This window comes from Musca autumnalis, unplaced genomic scaffold (assembly GCF_047663935.1).
Source record: "Musca autumnalis isolate F117 unplaced genomic scaffold, ASM4766393v1 scaffold_1, whole genome shotgun sequence".
Classification (NCBI taxonomy): domain Eukaryota; kingdom Metazoa; phylum Arthropoda; class Insecta; order Diptera; family Muscidae; genus Musca; species Musca autumnalis.
In genome coordinates, this window is record NW_027411644.1 from 162,035,631 (window position 1) to 162,057,606 (window position 21,976).

Below are 21,976 nucleotides of genomic sequence, written 5' to 3' on the forward strand. Positions count from 1 at the left end.
CGACAGCCCACTGCGTTCAAAGGTATTCCAAGCCATGTCTGAATTTGGTATCCCCGCAAAGCTCATCCGGCTTTGCAAAATGACTTTAACTGACACGAGGTCCTCAGTTAAAATAGGAAAGAACCTCTCCAAAGAGTTTGGTACCAAAAGAGGTTTCAGGCAATCTACACCAATAGCCACATGTTACTTGCTTATGCTGATGATATAGACATCATGGGACGATCAGTAAAAGAAGTAACCGATACCTTTATGAAGGTCGAAGGAGAATCTGCTAAAGTGGGTCTGGCGGTAAACGGCGAGAAGACCAAGCTGATGGTGTCGACGCGCAATGCGTTCATTGAGATCGGACCAACTGTTGAAGTTGGTTCCTATAATTTTGAGGTAGTAAAAGACTTCGTATACCTCGGCACCTCCGTAAACACAACAAACGACATCAGTTGTGAAATAAAAAGAAGAATTGTTTTGGCCAACAGATGCTACTTTGGCTTAAGTAAGCACTTTATAAACAAAGCCACAACTCGTCAAACAAAAATAACGCTTTACAAAACACTGATACTACCCGTGCTGATGTATGGTTCCGAAGCCTGCGTACTTGCGCAAGCAGATAAGGCAGTGCTTGGCGTGTTTGAGAGAAAAATTCTTCGAAAGATCTATGGACCGATCTGCGTTGACGGTGAATATCGACGTCGTATGAACCACGAGCTGTATCTGCTATACAACGACATCAATATAGTTAAACGTATCGAGATGCAGCGATTGCGTTGGCTAGGCCATATAATAAGAATGAGCTATGATGAACCCGCTAAAAAGGCGTATAAATTCGAGCCACATGGCGGTGCACGCAGAATTGGCAGGCCAAAGAATAGATGGCGCAAACAAGTGGATGAAGAGATGACAAGGCGCGGTATTCCAAAAAGCGAAGCACGAAACAGAGGGAATTGGAGATCTTTTCTTAGGGGTAGTTTACACTATATGTAAATGTCATATGACATGCAATTTTACATCATTATATATTCGCTAATATGTGTAATATAGGAGATTTTCCTTACGCCATTTATGCTGTGCGTCCACACCAGCAAAAATGTAAAAAAACTACGTCTTCACATTGCCTCCGTGGGTAAATATGGAATGTTTTTATTTCGTGTCATATGACATTGATAGATTGTGTAAACTACCTCTTAGTTCGGACTATGGAACAAAAGTTCTGTAATGGGCCATCTAAGTAAGTAAGTATCCACAGTTAAATCAGCCTTATAGATTCCGTACCATGTTTCGTATGACCGGTGAACTATATAGATCATTACCTCCATATCTACGTCACTCAACACACTTTTTTACATCTGCGTTCAAATATGATTAATGAATTAGTGTCAAAATCAGGTCACTAATATTTCAAATATTTGTGTTAAAAATGCCAAATATATAATTTTGCCAAATTATATATCCACCCTTGACAACATGTCGAAATTTTACATTTATGGACACTATTTCTTCCTACATTTATTATTTTTTAAATATTAAATAATCGATAATTGATTATGAAATTTTTAAAATATTTTCACATTAATTTGCAATGAAAGTTAATTATATGATTGACTGACTGACTGACTAACTGGCTGTTCATTAACAAACGCAACTGGAAACATGATATTCCATGACGATGGCAAATTAAGTGGCGAAGAGGTGAAGAAATGTCTTGTTAACACTAAAGTGGATGTTTCCTTCAAAAAGGTAACAAAGCAAATATATTAAACAACAGCAAAATAATTATGAAGTTAATGATCAGTTGTGCAAATTATTTACAGATAATTATTAATTTGAGAAGCGTACATTTCATAAACTGTATTGGAATTGTAAGGGCTACCTAAAGATGGTTCAAACACACTTATTGTCAGGCTCAATTACAATTTATTACAGAATTTTTGATGATTAATAACTTATTGTTGATTCCAATATTTTTCCATAGAGGGAGTTAAGCTACTCCTTGATGCCTTGTCTTTACCATTCCAATGATGCTTTTCCAAATGCAATTTTTTGTATGTTTTATTGGGAAAATAATTTAAAAATATATATACGCCTTCTAAGAAAGGAATAAGGTCACAAGCATCAGGATAAACTAGATCTACTGTTACAAACATCATACTTAATTTCAAATCTCTAATACGTTCAAATCAATTTCAAATCAGCGAAATAGCCAAGAAAACTTTCATTTTCTAATTTTATTCCAATTGTATTTAAATTGACTTTCAATTGCATTTTCATTGAATTTTACCTCCTCTTCTCCGTCCTCTTTACAGATTTCCCGTAAACAAAATGTACACATACACACCGCTACTTAGTGTAGCTACCAAGCAGTGACTGCGTATACAATTTCTATTGCGTGTAATTTAATTGAAAAAAAATTGCAATTGAAGAATTTGTTTTAAATTTAAATCCATTTATTGACCGAGCCTTGTTTTCTTTCGTTTTGTTTTTGTCTGACTTTGGTTGTTGGCATTAAATGCGCCAACATTGTGGTTTTAGTGATGGTGGTTTTGTTGGTTCTTTTGCAAATTTAGAAATATTTCAAATTGTTGTAGAAGACCATAGACAAGAGGAGGCAAGAGAACTGTGACGTTAGGCAAAATGTCTAGTGCAATAAATTTTTTGGTTGGTTTTGTGATGGCGGCGTCTTTAACTAATTACAAGTTTAGGGTATTTTTGGCAATAGAGTTCAAAATTGCGAGGAATGAAAACAATATGTCTAAAACCATACTAATATGGAATACTTCTCACGCAATTTATAAGCTCTTGCAAATGCTGAAAAAAGAAAAAAATCAAATATTTAATTTAAAAACGTAAAACATTTTTTTTAAATATTTTCAATTTTGTTTTTATTTTGTCTAATATCTAAAACACCAACCACCACGATACGAAAGCATTTCATTGCCTATAGAAGAATTGAGCGTGCGACAATATCGCACCTACTTGTAAGATCAACGGACAACCCGAAAAAAACTAGACAGACCCCTAAAAACTCACACAAGTTGCAGCAGTCATTAAGAAAACAAAGGCCAAAGAGGCGGGCATGTAGATAAATAAAACGAAAATCTGCTGTTCACTTTACTGGGCACACACTATTCAAGTTGGATACAAACAAAAAAGAAAAAATTGAAGGGATTCATTTCAAGAATTTGAATAAAAAAGTTTCTTACAAAAACAAATCATTTGCATTTACAAGTAATCAAATGGAGAAGATTCAAAGAAGAAAACGCATAGGAAAAAGAAATTATTAATACACAACACAACAAAAACGAAACAACAAATAAATTTTGTTTTTTCTTTTTTTGAAAACCTGCTACAATTTTTGAAGAGAAAATAATCCCCAAACAAGAAAATAACTTGTCATAGAAAAAAATTGAAAAGATATCAATATTAATAATCTCAGAAGACAAATAAATGGAAGGAGAATTAGGGACAGATTTAAATAATTGGAGGCATTTTTATGTAATATATATTTTTTAAATTATAATAATTTTATTGAATAATAATAATAAATTAAAATTTCATTAAGAAAATACTTTTGAGCCGGCAATTTTCCATGCGGCAATTATCAGTTTGATGGTGATTGAGGATTGAGGTAACTCTTTGCCTCTGAACATTGCCTAATGTAAATATGGATAATGTAATTAGTACGGAAGCACATGAGCAAGGCCATTATGTCATTAAATGAAGGGTGCTTACTAGGGTTATGACTTTTTGACATTTTTTCTCAAAAATGATTTCCTGTAGCAAGGATGAATGAACTTTTGCCTAATAATCACTACGCTATCGTTTATTCTATTGAAATATAAAAAAAGTTCACGCACAAATCGATTTTAAAAATATAATTTTTTGAAAAAAATGTATGAAATGAAAAAAAAATTTCAAAAATTAATTTTTGTTGCACGAATGAATAAATATAAGCCTACTAATAACTATAATAATGTTTATTTCATTCAAATATTGAAAAAGGTAATGCACAAACCACTCTCAAAAAATTTAAAATTTTTTGTTTTTTGTTAAAAAATTATATCTTTAAATAAAAGCGTTTACGACATTTTTACGATTCTCAGAACTGAAGAAAATTAGTGAGAAATAAATGTTATGTCAGTTTAATTATGTCATGTGACTCTAAAGTTTAATTTCAACAATTGTATATCTGCTTACAGTGACTTCAAAAAATTGTCCATAATTTTGATAAATTCAAATTTTAAAATCATTTTGTGCGTGAGGTTTTTTCACCGAATCACCTTATAACTATAATTTTATGTAATCTTATGGCAAAACTCATCACGCTATGATACAGGGATATGAGGTTGTAAAAAAGTCATAACCCTAGTGCTTACACCTGCGGATTCTGAATCCACAATGTTTATAGATGAGAAAGTGCTTACACCTGCGGATTCTGAATCCACAATGTTTATAGATGAGAAAAACCAAAAAGAGAACTTGCTTTCACCCGGCAGGGGTTTTAGAGATTATGGGATATTATCTCAGGAAGTATGGAATCTCAAGAAATTTTCAGAGTAAATAAGATAAAGGTAAGGTTTTTAGTTCAAACAAGTAAGAAAGTATTAGTCAGCTGTGCTGACGGTGATATACCCTCAGCTTCTTATCAAAAAAGCAAACACAATAATTATGCCATACATATATAAATTATATTAATTTGGAATCACGAATTTGCTTGAAAATACGTGGAATTTTCAGGTATTATAATGTGGGCGGGGCTATACTCGATATATTAAATAAGTTAAACTAAGTTTGAAAGAAATTTTTGATAAAGTTTGAGAGTTATCTTGCACACTAGCCAAGCATGAACTTACTCCGGAAATAAATTTACCATTGTAACAAGGTTCACAACAACCTTCTGCAAAAAATTTCAAATAGATCCGAGACGAGTCTCCAAACTACACCTTTCCCAAATGTTGTGTGGGAGGTACCCAAAGGAGTGGACCGATATAGTCCATATTCCAACCTGATACATTACTGAATGAAATAATACGATTTGAAAAGTTTGGACCAATCAGAAACTCCCTGCGAGAGTTATCTTTCGGATTTGCCATTTTAGGCCATTATCTCAGGAAGTGTGGACTTGCCCTAAAAATTGGCAACCAACTGAAAATTTTCAAAAGGAGGAACTCTTATACTGTACTTTTTCCGAATTTTATGTGGGAGGTAACCGAGGAAGTTGACAGATATAGTTCATATTCGAACCCGATTTATATCTGGAAGGAATAATACGATGTACAAAGTTTGGACTAAATCATCTTACAGAAAAATTTTGAAATTTGACATATCGTAATATTTCCTGCAACCTGAAATCAAGTTTTATGATGGACTATATCGGACAACTCCTTCCGTTAATTCCCCCATAAAAGGTCAACATTTTGGGTTAAGTGCAGTTTAAGGACTCCTCGAGGATTGTTTTGAAATTTTCATCGAAGATGGTCTTTACGATTCTAGATACAACGAAATAATTATACCCCGCACCACAATGTGGAAATGGTATTATAAGTTTGTTTTTCCAAAAATGCATGTAACGCATACCAAAATTCATATCTCGACAACATAAAGCAATTTTGAGATGTTGGTCAGTCCATTAAAAATTGTAATCAAACTCCAGACCGCAGTTATGGACCAATCGTCACAAAATTTTGTATGGAGGTCGGGTTCAGAACTGAATAGACCCCTATAATTTTTGGTGATAATCACAAAATATTTAGGAAGTGAAATGGACCAAAACTAAAATTTTTATCCGATTTTGTAGCGCAATATTGACCTTTCCATTGGTGCTAACTATTCCGATCTACGCGATCACATAACATAGGTTAGGTTAGGTTTAAGGATGCGCAGCTACAATTCATCATAGCTGCTTCACTCGGAGACCTTTTGGTCCATTGTGTTCATCCTGAAAATATATAAGAGATTGGAAACAGAAAGATTCCCAGCAGGAGAAAAGAGTTTATAGAGCAGGGAGATTGATACATATAAGAAAGGGGAAGAAAGGAAAATAATTTTGATAATATATATATGTATATTGTTCGACCTCATAATAGAATGAGAGAGTCAGATTTGCGGTTGTGTCGCATAGTTTTCCCATAGCGATTTACAGGCTCTGGTAAAGTTGACAATAATCACAGGATCTATTGAGGAGAGGCCAGTAAGAGTAGGGATTTCGTAATCACCCAGTAGTCTCCGCCTCATGCTTCTAAGCAGATGTTCGATCGTCTCCAACTCCTCCTCATCCTCACAGAGTCTGCAAAAATCGACATTGGTTCCACCCACTTACAGCTTCTGGATCTGACGCGACAGTGGCCGGTGATCACCCCTGTAGCAATTCTGATCTCAGGTTTACTGAGTGAGAGTAAGGATGAAGTTCTACGTCTCGAAATGGTTGGCCATATTAGTTTCGCTATCCTACATTTGGGTTCATTAGACCAAATGTAGGACAGCGAAATTTTGAATGTTCAAGTTGATGTCTACATTTGCTAACGATCTCAGACTTTATTGTGTATGACGTAAGTGCCTTTAGGGCAGCCTGACTATCGACAAAGACAACTATTTGTCTGTCTGCGTCCAGATAACATAGTTACCGCCTAGTATATAGAGGGATCCCACAGTTTTAATTGTGTGTAATGTAACCATAATTACGCTAGAGGTCGCTGTTATATTTTAATACTGACAAATTTTTGCACGAAGAGGTTTGGTTAAGGAAAATTCCAATAATTTTGAAAAATGATCGTATAGTATTTAGGGAGTGAAATTGACTGTTGATATAAATTATATGAATAATAAATTATGCAAAGATATCAATTAATTATATCAATAACATAACTTGTCGCAATCATAAAAAATAAATTCCGTGGAAATCAGTGCCCAGAGGAAATGGAAATAGAGTATCACATGGTCGGTCCCGTTTGACTACAGTCCTCTGTTACTTTTTGTGTGGACAAGTCCGTGCTTCCAGACATGATTGCCCAAAAGCTCTAAAAATACTACGGTGACCAGCTACAATGGCTGGTGGGCACTATAGCTAATGAAAGGAGAGACTGACTTTGGTCCAATCTCTGCACATAGTAATATTTCCCTCAACCTGAAATCAAGTTTCAAGATGGGCTATATCGGACAACTCATTCCGGTAATTCCCCAAAAAAAGGACAAGATTTTGGGTTAAGTGCAGTTTTAGGGCTCCAAAATCTCTAGATATACTACGGTGACCACTAAAATGTTGCTAGAGTAGTTACATCAAATTGTTATGCATATTGTGTTCACATTAATTGGACTGAAGGTGTTGGATACATCTTAAATTACAAATCAATGAAATGAAAAAAAAAAATAGTTGGTGGCACGATAACTATCGAAAAGAAATACATTCCAAAATTAAATCCAGTTCCAAGTTGAACTATGACGGTTTATTCTTTCACGTTTAAAACCTTTTCTTCTTATTTTTTAACCTACGAAGATTACATTTAGGTTAACGCCTCGTATTGTTTTCTTTTCTTCATTCACGTGCTTATTGTATTTAGTTTAATTTTAGAACATTTTAAAATGAAACCCTAGCAATCTTTTAGAAATCGTAAAAAGTCCTTCGGCTCTAAAATGCTCATTTAGATGTTTACATCGATTCTGCATTGCCCGTGTCTCTGTTCTTTCTCAAAATATCTAATGCGATCACACAGCCCTTTATACACAACAAATTTTTATTTCAAAGCATAACTGACTAAATTTTTGAAATTCAAAATATTTCTTTGTTCAGTTTAACTTTCCGTGTTCCAGAGAGTATTTCAGTCACCATCAACATTAGGTCTGTCTGGCTACCCTAAAATTTGTAACAATTTGTACCAATTGTTCCTGGACGACAGACAGACGACTGTTATCACAAAGGCCAGCAAAATAAAGCGATTTGAGAGAGATATTTTGACAGTTCTTTTACTGCAAATTCTTGCTGGACATATTTCTTATAGCAAACATTTGCAAATCTTCTTCTTCCTTAAAACAATCATCTGTTTTTAATTTTTTGGTGATTTATGTTTGTGAAAATTAAAAACAATTTTATTGTGGAAATAGCAAGCCTAATTGTATGGTTTATTTGGAAAACAAATTTGCAAAAAAAATTTTGTTTTGAATAAAATACAAATTTTTTGCTTGCTTTGGTTCCTTCAATGGCCGATAAATTGTTCTATTTTGGCAAGTCAGCTGATTGCTTGCGGGTTTTTTTCTGTTTTCTTTTTACAGTTTTCTTGCAAAAGAGAATAAAAACTCCTTACTCTCTAAGAAAGTTCTTGCTTGACAATTCTTGTTGGGAAAGTAACCAGACAGACCTATTGCTATACATCACCTGCCTGCTGGTCATTCCGCCATAGTTTAGTTTTCTTTTGGTTTCTCTTGATAATGACAGCTGCTGCATATGATGCGTAGAATAACACTTAGGTGGGCGACGACGAATGATTCGGTGACCCCTTCGAATATTTTTCGAAGAAAACGTATAAAAAAGAAACGCATAATTTTCTTTTCTTCGTGTTTGGTTTTGTTTTTATTTTGATTATGTGTTGTTTCGACATCGCAGCAGCACTACCACAAACTATGAACTTTTGCTGCATTCCTTCTTGCCATGGCTGATTTCTTTCTTTAGCTTTTTTATTGTGGTTTCGGAATGTAATTTACAAATTTTGTAGATGAGTTTGCTGCCTTGCTGCTTGTTTCCATAATTTGCTGTGTGTTGGTTCATGCAACGTCAACACTTGTGAAAATACCAACCAAAACCATTCACCAGCAGCAGCAACAGCAACAAACAAGCAACCACCAACACTGCTGTGACCCTCATCATTAATAATATGAGCAGCCATGAAGCAGTAGAAGATAAAAAAGAAAAACAGAAACAAGAATTCAGCAATGAAATGTGGCTGACTGCCGGGCTGGCTGGTTGCCTCAACTATGCCATAATGCAAGAAACCAATCATTGGAGGAGCTTTCATTGTCTGTCCGTCTGCTCTGCTTTTGATTTGTTTTGGCTTTGCTTCCGTGTTGGCACATAGCTAGCTTCTTACATTATTGTTTGAGGGTGCCTGCGAACTTTTAAATTGGAATCCATATGCCTATATGGTTTTTTTCTTCTTGTTTTTCATAAACACTTCATTAAATCATTGAAAACTGTTCTTTGATTACACTTAAGCGTTCATTGTAATGGGAATTTTGGCTTTTGCTAGACATATTTTTTCCGTCTTTCTTTCTTTTTTTTTCATACCATTATAAATTGGAGAAAATTTGTGTGAAATGTGTCGCAATGCCATTTCCCTTGTTGTTTACATTCTGAGAGAGGGGGAAATTTATATTTATTTTCCGTTTGCGGTTATTAAAATCAAAGTTTATGGGATTATTTAATAAAAAGTGATTGGGTGTTAATTATGATTTACACCAACACTGCTGCTGATTGGGTATTTAGTAACAAAATGGGAGCTGATTTTTTTGTGACATTAATATTTTGTATTGTGTTTTATAAACTTTATTGAAAATTTAGTGTTTTTTTCATTATTGTTAAATTTGGTCATATTTCCTTCAATATAAAAGGGAAAGGATACTTGGATGGCTGCGTCCTCTGTATTTAGAATTCCATACTTAAGATGATAGAAGAGCCATCGTTTTCTGTTAATTTTTATAAGTAAACAAGTGAGCAAAGGCTGTCGGGACGAGGTCGACTATGTGATGCCGTACACCTCTGCCTAAGCTGCCTTTGTGCATAAGCTTTTCACCAACCAAAAATTCGTTTCCCCAAACATTTTGTATGCAGGGGATTTTCAGAACTTTGTGACCCTTTTTGGAACATGCCAACAAAAAGATGGATTTGGATTAAAGCTCAAAAGTAATGCATAGGTGCTACCTGGAGGTGGGTGTCATTCATTTCTTCCGATATATAGCACGCCCACAAGTCATTACAGTTAGTCACTGTACCTATAATTTAGAGCTTTTGGACCATTATGTCGCTGTAAACAGGATCACAGGAGTACATTTGGTAAAAATTTCGAAAGGACCTTCAAACAGAACTTAAACTGCACATAAAAAAAGCATTGAACTTTTGTGAGGTAGATAAGGAGTGGACTGATATTGCAAATTTTCGAACTTATATTGAGTTGGGACAAAATATTAGCTTTGTACCAGAACTAAAAATTTTTTACAATATTTACGACTGTTACACATTTTACCCGAAAACCCGTTCCCGTACACAAAAAAGTTGTAAAATGTTCACTTCTCTTTAAACAAAAATGGCGCTGAATTACGCTCTCTTTAAAAACTTTATACTCGACAAATTTGAGGGTGTAAAAAATAGTAACATGGTTGCCGGCGTCTGATTGGCTGGCACGTCGACTTTGACATTTGTTCCAGTTTTTTTGACGTATTTTCCATTTTTCCGTTCCCGAACTATTTCAAAAAACTTTTGTGTGAGAACAATTTTTAACAGTTCTCTCTTTCACGAGTTTTACTATTAAAAAGTACGGGAACGAAGCTATTATTAGATCCAAAGTTTGTACCAAATCGGTTGCTTCGTTTATGAGTAATTGTGCGTACCAAGTTAGCGAATATTTTTGAATTTTATTGGGGAGATACTGGAAGCAGTGGACCGATAAGCACCACCTTCGAATTTCATCCATTTTTCGAAGTTAATGTCACCAGCCAGATAGACGGAAATGGCTAAATTGACTCCAAATTGTCTGAAACAGATTTCGTCCAAACCCATTATTAAACCCGTTATTTTGGTCGTATCAAAGTGTACATACGTTCTTTAGCCTAAAGGCTGAGGGTATAGAATGGAAAAAGTAAAAAAGTATCAGTCGGCTTTGATTGCCCCTTTCAAGGGATATCGTTGCATACGATTTTAGTGACATCTTTTAAATATTGGAGGGAAGTACAGGCCAATCTTCGAACTGAAACTAAATTTGGACATCTTTCGGGCTGTTTGCTCAAGAAGTATGGACTTGTTCCTGAAAAAGCATTTACCGTCGTAATTGAGGCAGCGAATTCAAGTTGCTTCAACAGAAATCAAAATGAATCGAGAGTAGATCTTTTAGGGGTTATCCGTAGTTGTGCTGGCCAAAAAAACTCAATTTTTATAAGTTTTTTCTGAGAAAACTACCAATATTTTTAGGTAAATCAATTATTCCTATGAAAAAGCAAATTTTAAACTACCTTTGGAATTTTTGTTGTTGAAAAATATTGCACGGTTTTGTGGTAAATGGCTACCTGCGAAACCCATTTTTTGTAAAAGCGTTTTGCGGTGCCAAGGCTTGCTCAAAAACGAATAGGCCGATCTTCATATATTTTGGTGCGCGTTTTAAGAACCTAAAAATCTTGTTTTTAAGCAAGACAGAATTTTCAAAAACCTATTTTAACAAAAAAGTGACCTGTAAAATCAAAATTTCGTTTTTAAAGAAAAAATGGACCAAATTTTGCCCAGAAATCGGCCAAAAAAAATTAAAAAAAAAAATCTGTCTCGCTTAAAGACAAGGTTTTTATGTATTTAATAAGCTCACCAAAATATACGAAGATCGGTCTGACCATTTTCGAGCTACCGTTGGCACCGGCTTCAAAAGTGGCATTTCGAGAAAAACGAATTTTAAGTTTTTATTTCGGTTTACATGAATCAAAAATGTATTTTTGGTAAAATTATAAGGAGTCATCTATTCCTGGTCCATACAGGAGCTCTTCCGCCGACGATGCAGCTTGTAAAATGGAAATTTGGTGTTGCCTTCGCAACATTCTTCCTTCACGAGTGCACTCGGCGGCATGTCTCTCTGCCAGTGCAATTCGTGCTTGGTCGATTTTTTTTTAGAATATTCATGTGCGTTTTATCCACAGCTCACTCCGATCGAACTCAAATAAGATAACAATGATTTTGTACCTTCGTTAAAAAGACCAATCGCAATGTAAGCTGCTAAATTTACAACGAGTGCTCCACTTGAAAGGGTTTTGGGGTAAAATTTCCAAATAAGTTGATTGAAGCTTTCGTTGCTATTTTGATTGAAGCCGCCGACGCATCTTTCGAGTAAAGACTCTTTACTTAGATCGTTGTATATAGGTCTAATTTGATGGAAGGGGTCTGTGATCGTGTATGAACGCCTCCTTTCTTGCCCGAGCCCGTTGATATGAACACCACGAGTCTTCACCGGTTGGACATCTCTCGTGACCTGGATTTGTATCGCTTCAACTGTAATGATCAAATGTCGCCCATATTGCCTAATGCATATCGTGAATTGAATTCGAATAGCGTCGAATTGCAAGTCCAAAGTAGACAGTGAACTTGTCAATCAATTTTCCTGTCAACATTCCTTTGCCTCCAAGCTTTTTGTTACTTTTTACTAAACTTCGAAGGCGGGACCCCATACACTTTTGGACGTGCCCGATACATTCCTTCACGTCTTCGAGTCTCAAAAGATAGTTTTCAAGAGAATTCATTTCAGGGAATTCCCAACAGGTAGCCATTGTGAGGTACATTAACATTATGCAAAAAGAAGTGGTATAATAAACCAATAAAGTACGCCTAAGCACACAAAACACTACGGGTTCTTCACTTTGAAAGGTCATATCTCAGCCAATTTAGCGATTTTTTGAAATCGACAAGTAGTGATAACCCCTTAAAGTGAATTTATACAAAATTTTATGTGGGTGGTACCCAAATAAGTCGACAAATATAGTCCATATTAAAACCTACCTACATATGGCAGATATATTAGGATGTGTAAAGTATGGACCAAATCGGTCACTCCCTTGTGGGGGTACCCGAAGAAGTGGACATATTAAGTCCATATTAGAACCTCATCTAAGTCTTGTAGAAATTTCACGATGTGCAAAGTATGGCCAAATCGGTTACTCCCTTCAAGAGTTATCGTGCACTTAAATTTTCCGAATATTTTCGAACTTTTTTGGGGGAGGTACCGGAAGGAGTGGACCGATATAACCAATATTCGAACTTAAACTAAGTTTGGACCAAATATTACGAAAGCCAAATTTTGAACCGAATCGGTTGATTCGTTCGAGAGTTATCCTCCAGAGTTGCCCTCCAGCCAGGCAGACAAACGGACGAACAGTACTAGATTAACTTCAAATTGTCTGAAACGGATTTCGTAAAAACATACTTGGGGTCTAAAACCATTATTTCGATGAGGCACATTTTGCCCGTATGAAAGTGTATATACCCTCGTTAGCATAAATACTGAGGGTATAAAAATTGGATGTATTACCGACCTTTGCAATATCTCCGTTGGTTGACCACCTACAACAACCTATTTGGAATCATTGTAAAGCTGAGAATTTTTAATTTCATTCTCAGGCTTTGGTTTTGGTAGGTTTCCAACCAATGCTGTGATATTTGTCATTACAATTCAAATCCAAAAAATTAAAAATTGGTTTGGATTACCGAAAATATGTTGAATTTTTCTCCAAATGCACCTGAATATTATCCGAACATCATCAAAATATCAATATGCTTCTTCCTTTCTGAGACCTACTAGGTGCCAAAGGTAGGAAACACAAACACACATTGCTTGCTTCTAGATGGGCCCTATTTCTTGAATGATTTTATTGGCATTTTTCCTTTTAAATAAATCAACAACAACAATTTACTGGCATTATGTGATGCCAAAAAAATTAACAAACAACTAGAAATCGGCCGAAAAACACAAACAATAATTTAAATAAAGCAAAAAAATGATGGTACATGTTTTGCAGTTGTTGTTTGTTTCCTTCTTCGTTGTTGTTTTTTGCTTTCTTCTAACAGCAACAACATTAGAAAATGCAATGAAAAGTAGACAAAAAAAAAACTAATTAAAAGAGAAACAACAATAAATTAAAAATAACAAGACGGCTTACAAGTGAAAATTATGTGTTGAAATTCTTTTCTCTGTCAGTTTGGTTGACTGACTGGCGGCTAGTTGGTTGGTTCATTGGTTTGCTGCTGGCTAACTTGGTGGTGTGGATGGTGGTGGTACAACCACCAAAAGAGAAAAAGAAATACAAAATAAAAACAAAAGGTAAACTAAAAACCAAAACAAAAGGAAACATAAGCAACAAATTCCAACTGTTACTTTTGTGACTCTTTTTGGTTTAGTTCTGAAAATAATTTTATAAATAAATGTTTTTTCACTTCCACTTTAAGAGCGTTGTGTTGTGTGTTGTTATTCTTTTATGTTCTTATTTTGTTTTTATTCCTCTTCTCATATTCTTCTTCTTTAAAGTTATTTTTAAATATCCGGAACACGGAATATACACAACAAATGCACAAATGCAGTGTAATTTTTTTACACACAAACAAGTAGCATAGTTTACAAGAAACTACAAGAACAACCAAATGCAAATGCAAGAGAATAAAAGCGGCTCTCTGGTAGTATGGTATGCGAAGAAGAAAAAGAATATGAGAACAACAAGAACTATTGGAGGCAAAACATAAATGAAAAACCCGATAAGAAGACCAAACCAACAATCACCATCATCCAAGAGTGCAAAGTGGCCGAAATGTGAAATGTAGCAAATCAACCCCCCTCTTCACATTTGGATGATAAGAAGACACAATCGACCGACTGTGAAACTGTGCAAAATTTCCATTTATTGGTTGATGGTGGTGGTTTATAGCAACAAATTTATATCGCTGGCATTTCTAATCGAATTATTGAAAAGCAAAAACTATTAGCAACATTGTTAAAAGTGTATGTACGGAAACGGACTCGGCCATATGAAATGCAACAGAGAAGAGAAAACGATACATTTGCAACACTTCATGCTATGTCAGAGAGCATCGTATATTTGTATCTTCACTGATGCATAGTGCCCATAGCTATAAGCCACACTCTTCTCCTTCTGCTTCCCCTTTGGAAGAGTGGTACAGGGATGAAATATCAAAATTGTTCAAAAGTACTGAGAAGATACATTATTCGATTTGAATTTGCGAAAAATTGAATGCCGACATTTTTTGTTTTCTGAAACTTATAGTAAGGTTACATTAGAGTTTTTTGTCTGGTTAACCCTAAAGTTGGGTAATCTAGTTCCTTGTACTAGTTCCAAAACGTATGAGTAACATCATGAAATATAGCGTGTAATAGTAAGTATACGCAGTTTGTACAAAGAAAAAATGTGGGCCATTGGAACTGCGAAGTGAACTAGATAGTTCCATATAGTTCCTTTGACACAATCTAGTTGACCCACTTCATCAGGATTTATTTGAAATTTGCGCTATGCAATTGACATTTGAAACCCAAACCCACTGGGTTAATCAGCTTAAGTGTACCGGGGTATTAAGAATGAAATAAAACTTGGTTTGAACTATTTTTTGGTTAATAGGCATTCTTTTTCCTGAAATCACAAAAGTAAAATCTTTTTATTTAAGTGTTTTTCTCATTTCACGGTCATAAAATTCGTTTGGGCTGTATATCCAATATATAAGCTACATGGCCGATATTACCGATGTAACTTATTTTGTCTGCATAGTGAAATAGCCATATTCACACATATCACTTTCCATGGGACACATGGATGTCAGCAGAGAAGGCAGTCATCAAGTATGTTGAATGTACTATCGTTTAGAGAGGATTTTTCCACATGGATTGAAGATATCGAATAAGGTTCGATTTGCTCGAGTAACACACCTGCAGAATGCCAATGTATTCATTCAATTCAAACAACTGAAAATCCTAATCGGAGTGGCATGCTGTCACCAAAAAAAAAAAAAATGCGGAATTCATAAGCATCTTCATGAAAGGAATACGACAGATAAACTATAAAATTCGAGTTTTTTCCATCACATCTTGTAGTGCTATTCTCTAAATCATTTTTTGAGTTACCGACAAAAATCGGTAATATTAAAGCGCATAATTATGGATGGAAAGTTCAAATAAAAGTTGACAGCACTTTTGCTATCGGTAGAACTTTACGAATACTTTTTATTGGACGCTATCTTACAGAATAACACTAGAGTTGGACAATCTAGTTCCCGGAGCAGATCGATGTTTCTAGTTCCTTTTCCCAAAAGGAATTAGTTTCTTAATATAGTTCCAAATAGTTCCGAAACCGACATAGTTCAAGAATTTTTTTCTTTTATCGTTCTATTTGTTCCAAATATCTCCGAGACCGAAATGTTTTCATGGTTAGCGAATAAACTGTAACGACGAAAGATCTATATAGCCGTTAAATTGAAGGAACGAATGGAACTATATGAACTAAAGGAACTATTAAAACGAAAGAGCTGGATATAGTTCCAATAGTTCCTTGTCTAGAATAGGTCCTTGTAACTAGTTCCTTCCGGAACTACATAAAACTAATAATATCGTTAATTACCGAAATTATAAGCATTATAATTTTACCGATTTTTGTCGGTAACTCAAAAAATGAGTTAAAGAATAGCACTACAAATATGTGATGGAAACCGAACTCCCTGAAATCGAAGTTGTATGTATTAAATTTTGGTGAATAGGTATTTTATTGGATTCTTAAATTCTTAAATTTTTTTTTTAAATAAGGGGAGATTGCGAAGCATTACTGTGTATTTCATCAAAGGCAAGCCGAATATATATCATTTCGAGTCCGCAAAAACGTGCACATACCTGAATAACTCGAGTGGTAAACCGAAATTTACTTTTCGTATGTGACAAAAGAAAAAGTTTGGAACCTGAAGGAATATAAGAACGTAGTCCCACCTTGAAGCTGGAGCTAACTTTTTTCATAGTTATCGTGGCAATCTGCCATTTTTGTTGGTCACCGTAGTATTTTTTAGAACTTTTAGGTCGTTATGTCAGGAAGCATGGACTTAACTCACGAAAAAAGCTTGCCGTTGTAATCGGAATCGCAAAGACTATCTTCGATGAAAATTTAAAACAATCCTCGAACAGTCCATAAACTACATGTTATCGATAATGTTGACTTTTTGTGAGAGAGATTCCGGAAAGTGTTACATTTACTTTTGAATCAGGAAGAGTGGACTTGACTACGAAAAATATTGTATCGCTATAAACAGGACCACTGGAATTACCTTCGGTTAATATTTCAAAACTATCCTTGGACAGTCCTTAAACTGCACTTAAGCGAAAAATTTGAACATTTCTGAGGGAAGGCTGTAGCTGTTGCACGTTTGGAAGAAATGCCATGTTGTGTAGAGTTTCGACCAAATCGAACTCTCAATTCGCAAGTTATCGCCTCATTTAACGTTTTAGTTGAAGCCGCCAGAATTTTGGGACATTATCATAGGATGGATGGACTCCCCGAAAAGAAATGAAGCTGGGCCGTGAAGACAGAACCTAGCGCACTGATGTGAACATTTTTGAATTTGAATTTTGTGTGTAAAGCACTGATATAATCCACATTTGAACATGTTCTATAGCTGGACGAAATATTACGATGTGCAAAGCTTGGGCCAAATCCGTTACTCCCTCGTTCTAAAATTTTTTGATTTTTGTGGGGCAGATACCAGCAGTGTGGAGCCGATATGGTCCATCTTCGAACTTAATCTAAATGTGAACAAAATATACGAGGTGTAAAGTTTGGACCAAATCGGTTGATCCGTTCGAGAGTTGTCGTGTGCCCTAGACAGACCGACAGATAAACGGACGGAAAGGCCTTAATCGAATTCAAATTTTCTGAAACGGGTTTCTGCCAAAATGCGTAGCATCTAAAATCACTTTTGTCTTAACTTTCCTTTTAGGTTTATGACTGTTCCTAATTACGGCAATATAGGTATATTTTTTGGCTGGGACCTATTCATTTCTCTATTCGTTTCGTTATATCAAAAATATTACGTCTGGAAAAATTTACATTGTTCTTTTTATAAACAATTACATTTTTCCAATAACAGGTTCTACTGGATATCCGGAATACGTTCCATAATCCAATAATCAGGAACACAAGCTCTATCGATAGAAATATTTAAAAACAAGTAAAAAAGTATCAGTCGGCTTTGCCGACAGAGATATACCCTCAGCCTGTGTATATTGAAACAAACTTTTCCCAAAATACGTATGTATTTAGGGGGTTTTAAAAATTTTGGGCGTTTGAAGCGACGAAAATGTTGATTAGGATTAAAGATCAAAAGTTTTGCGGAGGAGATACTAAAAGGAATGGATCGACATTGACCGTTATGGAAGTGGATCTCCAGCCACAACATATGGTGCCGTAGGGGGTTTTTACGCTCTTCGGGCTGTTTGCTCAAGAAGTATGGACTTGCCACTAAAAAAAACTTTTGCCATCGTAATTGAGGCAGCGAATGCAGGTTGCTTCAAAAAAAAAATCAAAGTGATTCGATATCTGGTCTTAAAGTGAACTTATCCGAAATTTTGTGTGGGAGGTAACGGATGGAGTGGACAAATATAGCCCATATTTCAACCTGATCTATATCTGGTAGATATATTAGGACGTGTAAAGTATAGACCAATTCGGCCAGTTCCTTCAAGAGTTACCGTACGAACAATTTTTCCGAACATGTTTGAAATTTTGTGGGGGAGGCACCTGAAGGAGTGGACCGATATGAGTTATGTTCAAACTTAAACTATGTTTGGACAAAATATTACCAAGGACATATTTTGGCCCGAATCGGCAGATCCGTTCGAGAGTTATCTTTCGCTCCAACCACCTCACACGGAGTCATAGGGGTTTTTTGCTAGTTTCATGCTATTTTCTCAGCAAGTATGGACATGCCCCTGATGAAACTTGTACCGACGTATGGAGGGCAGTGAATACAAGTTGCTAAAACAAAAATCAAAGCGATTCGAGAGATGGCCCTAAACTTTTCCGAAAATTTGTGTGGGAGGTACCCGAAGGAGTGGACCTATTGAGACCATATTGGAACCTCATATTACTCTGGTAGAAAGTTTACCCTATACAAAGTATGGACCAAATCGGTCACTCCCTTCAAGAGTTATCGTGCGGAGGTACCGGAAGGAGTGGACCGATGTAACTCATCTTCGAACTTAAACTAAGTTTGGACAAAATATTACGAAAGCCAAAATTTTAACCCGTGAATCGGTTCATCCGATCGAGAGTTATCGTGCGCTCCAGCCAGCAGGACAGACAGACAGATGGACGGACATGGCTAGATCGACTCCAAATTGTCTGAAACACATTTCGACGCCTCCAAACAATAGTATGCTAAGTCGACTTAGCATGTTTTCAAGTTCTTTACATTTTTATATTTAACGTCCTTTAACTTAAATTCTGTCAAATTTTGGTAATAATCGGACAATCCGAACAGAAGTTATAACCAAATATTTACTTAGCATAGTACTGAAGGTCAAAGAAATTTCCAAACTTTTAGAGCTTGTCCTGCAAAACTCACTGTTCAGAATTAGCAAACTATTATTTGGAGGTGTCGAACGTCCTTTAACTTAAATTCTGTCAAATTTTTGTAATGATCGGTCAATCCGAACAGAAGTTATAAACAAATATTGACTTAGCATAGTACTGAAGTTCAAAAAAAATTCCACACTTTGAGAGCTTCTCCTGCAAAACTCACTTTTTAGACTTAGCATACTATTATTTGGAGGTGTCGATTTCGTCCAAACATACTTGGGGTCTAAAACCATTATTTCGATGAGACACATTTTCATCGTATCAAAATGTATATACCCTCCTTAGCCTAAAGGCTGAGGGTATAAATATCCAAGTTTGGAAGGTAAAGAAAGTTGTTTCCAAAACACTACAGGAAACAAATGTTAAACGAAAAACACCGATTACCGCACGAAATCTTTAGAAAACTGATAAAATACACTTTTAGAGCAAAATGGTTTACTCTGGATGCAAATAATAACTTTAGTAGTTTTATCTAACCAATTCCCCTTTTTTCTTTGTTAGACCATTAAAACAAAGCAAGAGGAAAATGGTGTTATTTTTTGTATTGGGCAATTTTGGCTCATAAGGCACGAGTTTTTCGAGTCTTTCATTGAAGTATTGGCTACACCATGACTGTAAACTCCATATAAGTCCAGCATTTGAAGGGTTTGAGAATTCGAGGATTGCTAAATATTTTTGAAAATGATCCGTCAGTAGTATTTAAACCTCATTACTTAAGTGACATGGATTAGGTAGTAAGTATTTCTGTGAAGCAAGTTGGATTCCATGCTTTCCAAACTTTCAAGACTAGCCCGGATTTTATACCATTGTTTTGGAAGACAATCACGCCAATATGGGTACCATTTTAAAGCTCTTGAGGTCCAATACCGGGCTACAAGATCTACAATTAAAAAGTGCACGTTTTTCTACTTCACGAGATTTTAATATTCCTTTTTTTGTTGTACCGGGCATTTTCCAAATTTGACCCTTTTTTATTTTTATGGCAAGAACTTCCTATGGCTTATACACTTCCCCCAAATCGCCAATGTTCATTATTCAGTATACTCTTGAAGCGTGTTAAAGCCACCTATCACACAATTATTTTCTCACTTTGTGCTGAAATCACTGAGAGGCCTTAGAGGCACAATATCAATTATAAGGATTATGCATTACTACCTATATGGATATGTTTTATATACAAACTTAAGTAGGAATAATATCACTATCACTTCCATCGTTTGCATCTTATTATTTTTATAACACAATTTTTCTACTCTTTAGATAATTATTTTTTATGTATTTCCTTCTTTACTTAATTTTATGATTCCTCACTTCATTTTATTTATGAACAAAAATAGTTTTAAGGTTTTACATTTGTCACTGACCATTTAGTGGTATTTTATTTTAAATTTTCTTAAATTGTATTATTTATAAAATTTATACTGAAATTTTGCCACTTTCAATTTGTAACACCGGACAGGCCACCCTATGGTACAACAACATTTTCCATCACTGTTATTTTTGTAGACGAAAAATACAAGAAGGAAGAAGGTTGAAAAACACACACAAGTAGTACACAAAATAAAACCAACAACAACAGCGCGGTACAAGAGACGATTAATGCCAAGAAAAAAAGAGAACAGCAAATGAGAATGACGGATAAATAAATACATTGTGCAGCAACATTTTTTTGTTAAACAAATTCTTTCATAGACATATAGATTTTTCCACAAAATATAAAAAGTGGATATTTACTTTGTTTATGTCTGGAACTGGACGAAATGGGTAATCCGTAATCCACATTAATAATTCAGGTGACGGGTAAAGTTGTTTATTCTCGTCTTTCTTAAAGAAGACCACTTTTTTCTCAATTGTAACTTTTGAAGTTATGGATTTTCACTCTTACACGGCAGACAGACTCTTTTTTGTTGTTTGTATTTTTAGTTTTATGTAGACACTTTTTATACTTCACACTTTTTCTTCATAATTTTTGTTGTATCTTTCAATTGGTTGGTTAGCTTTGGCTTTTCCGCAAATATAACTTAATTTTCTTTGCACATTTCCTTTTAAGTTTTTATGTGATTTTCAATTAGTGACTTCTTCACATTTTTCTGCATTTCTCAATCACTGTTTACACTTTGTTTACTTCCGAATGTTGTGGCAGTAAAAAACACTTTTTTTCTTCACCAACTATTTGTTATCATTTGTTTTATTTTTAGTATTTTTGGAGTAATAATTTTCGTAGCTATTTAAATAGCATTTCATTGCAAATAATTGTTGTATTTTCTTCTTATATATGTTTTTTGTAATTTTCAAGCTCGCTGCCTGGGCTCTGTGTGCTTTTTTATTAGAATTTTTAAGGATTTTTCACGATAACAACTGACGCGAATCACCCAATCTATTTGACTTTTCGACATCGACTAACTTTAATTCGGTTTTGTTATCGGTTCCCTGGGATTCTCTCTCATTTCTTGTCTGATTCGTACATTCTCTCTCTTCCCTCAGTGATTCCGTTGTTCTGCTTTTTCTTAGCGTCTATTCCATCATTTTCGATTACCGATTACAGTCGATTAAGGAGGTTGAGCTGCCTTCATTTACACTACCAGTTATTACTATGATTTATACTCTATAATAATAAAACGTTTAGACTGTGCTTGAT

General features: G+C 35.1%; 1 protein-coding gene across 1 annotated transcript in view; it reads right to left on the reverse strand.

Annotated features, from left to right (window-relative positions):
- Positions 1-21,743, reverse strand: part of cdi (serine/threonine kinase) — a 409,485-nt gene extending 387,742 nt beyond the window's left edge. Inside the window, exon 1 of the mRNA XM_073958754.1 lies at positions 21,073-21,743. The gene's annotated coding sequence lies outside the window, so the exon portion shown is untranslated. The remainder of the gene's footprint in view (positions 1-21,072) is intronic.
- Between the last annotated feature and the right edge of the window lie 233 nt (positions 21,744-21,976).